Source organism: Cherax quadricarinatus, chromosome 42 (assembly GCF_038502225.1).
Source record: "Cherax quadricarinatus isolate ZL_2023a chromosome 42, ASM3850222v1, whole genome shotgun sequence".
NCBI classification, from domain to species: Eukaryota; Metazoa; Arthropoda; class Malacostraca; order Decapoda; family Parastacidae; genus Cherax; species Cherax quadricarinatus.
The window spans coordinates 14610838-14617402 of NC_091333.1; positions in this window are offsets into that span (position 1 = coordinate 14610838).

The window sequence follows — 6565 nt, forward strand, 5'->3', positions numbered from 1 at the left end:
ATCGCTACTAGGTCCTCTCTCTGCTCCCTGAGCTTTGTCATACCTCGTCTTAAAGTTATGTATGGTTCCTGCCTCCATTACATCACTTGCTAGACTATTCCACTTCCTGACAACTCTATGACTGAAGAAATACTTCCTAACATCCCTGTGACTCGTCTGAGTCTTCAGCTTCCAATTGTGACCCCTTGTTTCTGTATCCCCTCTCTGGAACATCCTGTCTCTGTCCACCTTATCTCTTCCACGCAGTATTTTGTATGTCGTTATCATGTCTCACCTGACCCTCCTGTTCTCCAGTGTCGTCAGGCCGGTTTCCCTCAACCTTTCTTCGTAGGAGATTCCCCTGAGCTCCGGAACTAGCCTTGTTGCAAACCTTTGCATTTTCTCTAATTTCTTGACATGCTTGACCAGGTGTGGGTTCCAAACTGGTGCTGCACACTCCAGTATGAGCCTGACGTACACAGTGTACAGTGTCTTGAACGATTCCTTACTAAGGTATCGGAACTCTATTCTCAGATTTGCCAGGCACCCATATGCTGCAGCAGTTATCTGGTTTGTGTGTGCTTCCGGAGACATGCTCGGTGTTATGGTCACTCCTTGAGTGAGGTTTGCAGTCTTTGTCCATCTAGCCTATACCCTGTATGCGGTCTTTGCCTTTCCCCAATCTTCATGACTTTGCCTGTCTGGGTTTCTTTGTAGTCGTGCCTGATCCTCATCTGATTTAATTCTCATTAACTTCATATCATCTGCGAACAGGACACTTCAGATTCTCTTCCATCATGTCATTCACATACACCAAAAATAGCACTGGTCCTAGGACTGACCCCTGTGGGACCCTGCTCGTCACAGGCGCCCACTGTGATACCTCATCACGTACCATGACTCGTTGTTGCCTCCCTGTCAGGTATTCTCTGATCCATTGCAATGCCCTTCCTGTTATATGCGCCTGATCCTCCAGCTTCTGCACTAATCTCTTGTGAGGAACTGTGTCGAAGGCCTTCCTGCAGTCCAGGAAAATGCAATCAACCCACCCTCTCTCTCTCGTGTCTTACTTCTATTACTTTGTCATAAAACTCCAAAAGGTTTGTGACACAGTATTTGCCTTCCATGAATCCGTGCTGGTTGTCGTTTATAATCTTGTTTCATTCCAGGTGCTCCACCACTCTCCTCCTGATAATCTTCTCAATGACTTTGCATACTATACACGTCAGTGACACTGGTCTGTAGTTTAGTGCCTCGTTTCTGTCTCCTTTCTTAAAAATGGGGACTACATTTGCTGTCTTCCATACCTCAGGTAGTTGCCCAGTTTCAAGGGATGTGTTAATTGTGGTTAGTGAGACACACAGCATCTCTTCTCGTTCTCTAAGGTCTCACGAGAAGATGTCTCGTCCCATCGTGTGTGTGTGTGTGTGTATGTACTCACCTAGTTGAGGTTGCAGGGGACGAGCCCTAGCTTCTGGCCCCGCCTCTTCACTGGTCGCTACTAGGTCACTCTCCCTGAACCGTGAGCTTTATCATACCTCTGCTTAAAGCTATGTATGAATCCTGCCTCCACTACATCGCTTCCCAAACTATTCCACTACCTGACTACTCTGTGGCTGAAGAAATACTTCCTAACATCCCTGTGATTCATCTGTGTCCTCAACTTCCAACTGTGTCTTCTTGTTGCTGTGTCCTATCTCTGGAACATCCTGTCTTTATCCACCTTGTCAATTCCTCTCAGTATTTTGTATGTCGTTATCATGTCCCCCCTATCTCTCCTGTCCTCCAGTGTCGTCAGGTCGATTTCCCTTAACCTCTCCTCGTAGGACATACCCGTTAGCGCTGGGACTAGTCTTGTTGCAAACCTTTGCACTTTCTCTAGTTTCTTTACGTGCTTGGCTAGGTGTCGGTTCCAAACTGGTGCCGCATACTCCAATATGGGCCTAACGTACACGGTGTACAGGATACTGAACGATTCCTTATTAAGATCTCGGAATGCTGTTCTGAGGTTAGCTAGGCGCCCATATGCTGCAGCAGTAATTTGGTTGATGTGCGCTTCAGGAGATGTGCCTGGTGTTATACTCACCCCAAGATCTTTTTCCTTGAGTGAGGTTTGTAGTCTCTGGCTCCCTAGACTGTACTCCGTCTGTGGTCTTCTTTGCCCTTCCCCAATCTTCATGACTTTGCACTTGGTGCAGTTGAACTCCAGGAGCCAGTTGCTGGATCAGGTCTGTAGCCTGTCCAGATCCCTTTGTAGTTCTGCCTGGTCTTTGATCGAATGAATTCTTCTCATCAACTTCATGCCATCTGCAAACAAGGACACTTCGGAGTCTATTCCTTCTGTGATGTCGTTCACAAATACCAGAAACAGCACTGGTCCTCGGACTGACCCCTGTGGGACCCTGCTGGTCACAGGCGCCCACTCTGACACCTCGCCACGTACCATGACTCGCTGCTGTATTCCTGACAACTATTCCCTTATCTGTTGTAGTGCCTTCCCTGTTATCCCTGCTGGGTCCTCCAGTTTTTGCACTAATCTCTTGTGTGGAACTGTGTCAAACGCCTTCTTGCAGTCCAAGAAAATGCAATCTACCCACCCCTCTCTCTCTCTCTCTCTCTCTCTCTCTCTCTCTCTCTCTCTCTCTCTCTCTCTCTCTCTCTCTCTCTCTCTCTCTTGTCTTTCTGCTGTCACCATGTCATAGAACTCCAGTAGGCTTATGACACAGGATTTCCTGTCCCTGAAACCATGTTGGCTGCTGTTAATGAGATCATTCCTTTCTAGGTGTTCCACCACTCTTCTCCTGATAATCTTCTCCATGACTTTGCATACTATACATGTCAGTGACACTGGTCTGTAGTTTAGTGCTTCATGTCTGTCTTTTTTTTTAAAGATTGGGACTACATTTGCTGTCTTCCATGCCTCAGGCAATCTCCCTGTTTCGATAAAAAAATGTATTGAATATTGTTGTTAGGGGTACACATAGCACCTCTGCTCCCTCTCTCAGGACCCATGGAGAGATGTTATCTGGCCCCATTGCCTTTGAGGTATCTAGCTCCCTCAGAAGCCTCTTCACTTCTTCCTCGGTTGTGTGTACTGTGTCCAGCACTTGGTGGTGTACCCCACCTCTCCGTCTTTCTGGAGCCCCTTCTCTCTCCTGTGTGAACTTTGAATCTCTTGTTGAGTTCCTCACATACTTTGCGGGCATTTCTTGTTGTCTTTCCTCCTTCCTTCCTTAGCCTGATTACCTGGTCCTTGACTGTTGTTTTCCTCTTGATGTGGCTGTATAACAGCTTAGTTTAATATGTTTATTATGCACCCCATACCCATCCTGTGGGCGGTAGTCAAAAGATTACAGAGGTACATAATTAGTCCAGGGACTGGACTCCAAAGTTTTGACAGCTGAGCAAGTTACAGAGGTAATGAACTCACAATTTACAAAGGTAATGAACTCACAATTTACAAAGGTAATGAACTCACAATTTACAAAGGTAATGAACTCCAGGTAGGTCTGGTCACAATCATGACAAGTTACAAAGGTATTTACAGATTACAGAGGTACGTAATGGGTCCAGGGACTGGGCCCCCAAAGTTTTGATAGCTGAACTAGGTACAAAGGTAATGAGCTCACAAGTTACAAAGGTAATGAATTCTGTAGAATGGTTACTTACGTTTATACATGGCTACAATCATGAACAAATTATAGAGTAATGAGCAATTCACACTTCCACACCCGGTCACAACTGTAATGAGTTATTGGTGCAAATATTGATTGTTGAGTCACACACACACACACACACACACACACACACACACACACACACACACACACACACACACACACACACACACACACACACACACACACACACACACACACACACACACACACACACACACACACTTTAGTTTAATATCTTTATTATGCACACCATACCCATCCTGTGGGCGGTAGTCAAAAGATTACAAAGGTACATAATGGGTCCAGTGACTGGACCCCAAAGTTATGATAGCTGAACTAGTTACAAAGGTAATGAACTCCAGGTAGATCTGGTCACAATCATGGCAAGTTACAGAGGTAATGAATCAGCTTCACTCCTATACATGGTTACAGTCATGAGCAAATTACAAATTACAAATTACAGCTTCGGGTCAGATTTGGCTTTCGCTGCTATGTCGTTTTCATATTGTCATTGGGCCTCCCTTCTTATCTGTGCATATTCATTTCTGGCTCTACGACTGGTCTCCTTATTCTCCTGGGTCCTTTGCCTTCTATATTTCTTCCATTCCCTAGCACACTTGGTTTTTGCCTCCTTGCACCTTTGGGTGAACCATGGGCTCATCCTGGCTTTTTCATTATTCCTGTTACCCTTAGGTACAAACCTCTCTTCAGCCTCCTTGCACTTTGTTGTTACATATTCCATCATCTCATTAACTGGCTTCCCTGCCAGTCCTCTGTCCCACTGAACCCTGTTCAGGAAGTTCCTCATTCCTCTATAGTCCCCTTTTTTGTTTAGCTTCATTCACCCTGGCCTTCCTGCTTCCCCCTCCACTTGTAGCTCTACTGTGTATTCGAAGCTTAAAACCACATGATTGCTGGCCCCAAGGGGTCTTCCATATGTGATGTCCTCTATATCTGCACTACTCAAGGTGAATACTAGGCCCAGTCTTGCTGGTTCATCCTCTTCTCTCTCTCTTGTAGTGTCCCTTATGTGTTGGTACATGAAGTTTTCCAGTACCACCTCCGTCATCTTAGCCCTCCATATATCTTGGCCCCCATGTGACTCCAAGTTCTCCCAATCGATTTCATTGTGGTTAAAGTCACCCATGATCAGGAGCTTTGCCCTGCATGCATGAGCTCTTCTGGCCACTGCAGCCAGTGTGTCAACCATCGCTCTATTGCTCTCATCATACTCTTGCCTTGGCCTCCTGCTGTTCTGTGGTGGGTTATACATCACTGCAATTACCACTTTGGGACCTCCAGAGTGAAGCGTTCCCACTATGTAATTGCTTGCTTCTCTGCTGTCTCCTCTCTCCAGCTCATCAAAATTCTATCGGTTTTTGATCAGCAGTGCCACTCCTCCACCCCCTGTTCCCTAGCTGGGTGTTGGGTGGAAGCTGTATGTATGGACTGTAGTTTGTGTTGGGATGGTGTGATAGGTTGTGGGGTTCTGAGGATGGTTCTGTGTGTGCTTGCCCTTGCTGCCCTGTCTTGCTCTGATTGACCTCTGCTGGTTCTGTCCTTGTCTCCTTTCCTAGCTCCTTTCGCTTTTTTGTCCTCTCCCTCAGCTGCTGTCATTCTGTTTGTGATCTGTCTCTGTCTAGGAACACCCTCTTGTACTCTGCCGAGTACTTCAACTGTGGTTTCTCTTGGAGGATCCTGTTCCGCACTGTTTCTGTCCTGAGAATCAGCTTGATTGGTCGTTTTCTCCCCTTCAAGTACCCCCCCCCTATTCTCTGAAAATTTACAATCTCATCCATGTCTTCTTCACCTATTTCTGTGATGATCTCAATCTTTTTTCTTTCTGCCTGCCATCTTTCAGTGTGTGTCCTTTCCTCTCTCTCCTGAAGCCCATGGATAAATACTGATTTTGCCCTTTCCTCCTCCCATTGCCTCTCCCTCTGTGACTCTGGTTCCTGTCTGTACATGGTCATTTTCTCCCTTGTTTTTTCCAGTGGCTCTTGGTAGCATGGTTGTGCCTCTGCATTTGACATATCACCCTCTCCATCTGCACACATCTGCTCTCCCCTTTCACTCCTTGGCCCTTCTTGGCAGGCTGATATGACCTTAGCATAATTCATATCTCCTTCCTTCCTGTTCAGCCTCTCAGCTTCATACGCTGTGCCTTCTCTGGTCACTGCCCATGCAACTCACTTCAGCCTGTTTACCTCATCTTCTAGGACCCTTATCCTGGCTACTGCAGTTTCGACTTGTGCCTCCCAATTCTTCTCCTTCTCCAACCTCTTTTCTAATTTCACAGAAAGCTCTGTCTCCATTTTTTCAGAAAGCTCTCCTAATTTTCTCTCCCACTCTTGTTCCATCCTTTTCCACTGCTCCTCCATCCACTTCTCCCTACCACAACCATTCTCATCTGATCCCTGGCTCCTTCCACTCCCCAACATTTTTTCTTTTTTTCCTTCTTTTTTCCCTTTTCTTCCCTTTTTTCTTTTTTTTTGAAAAAGAGTGAGAGAGAAAGAGAGAGAAGGGAAAGGTAGGAGAGAGAGAGGGGGAGAGTGAGAAGGGAAAAGGGGGGAGAGTGAGAAGGGAAAAGGAGAGAGAGAGCAAGAGAGAATGAGAGAGAGGGAGGGGGGGCAAAGAGAGTGGAGAGACAGGGGGAGAGACAGGGAGAGAGGGGAGAGAAAGGAGAGGGGGAGACAGAGGGGAGGAGGGAAGAGGGAGAGATGGGAAATGGGAGAGGGGAGACATAATGAGAGGGGGAGAGATGTTGGAGAGGAATAGATGTTAGAGGGGAGAGATGGGAGAGGGGAGAGATAGAGATAGGTAGACCGATAAGTAGAGAGAGAGAGAGATAGTCAAGAGAAGGCAGACCTCTTTGCTGAACACTTTGCTACCAAAATGCAAGTTCC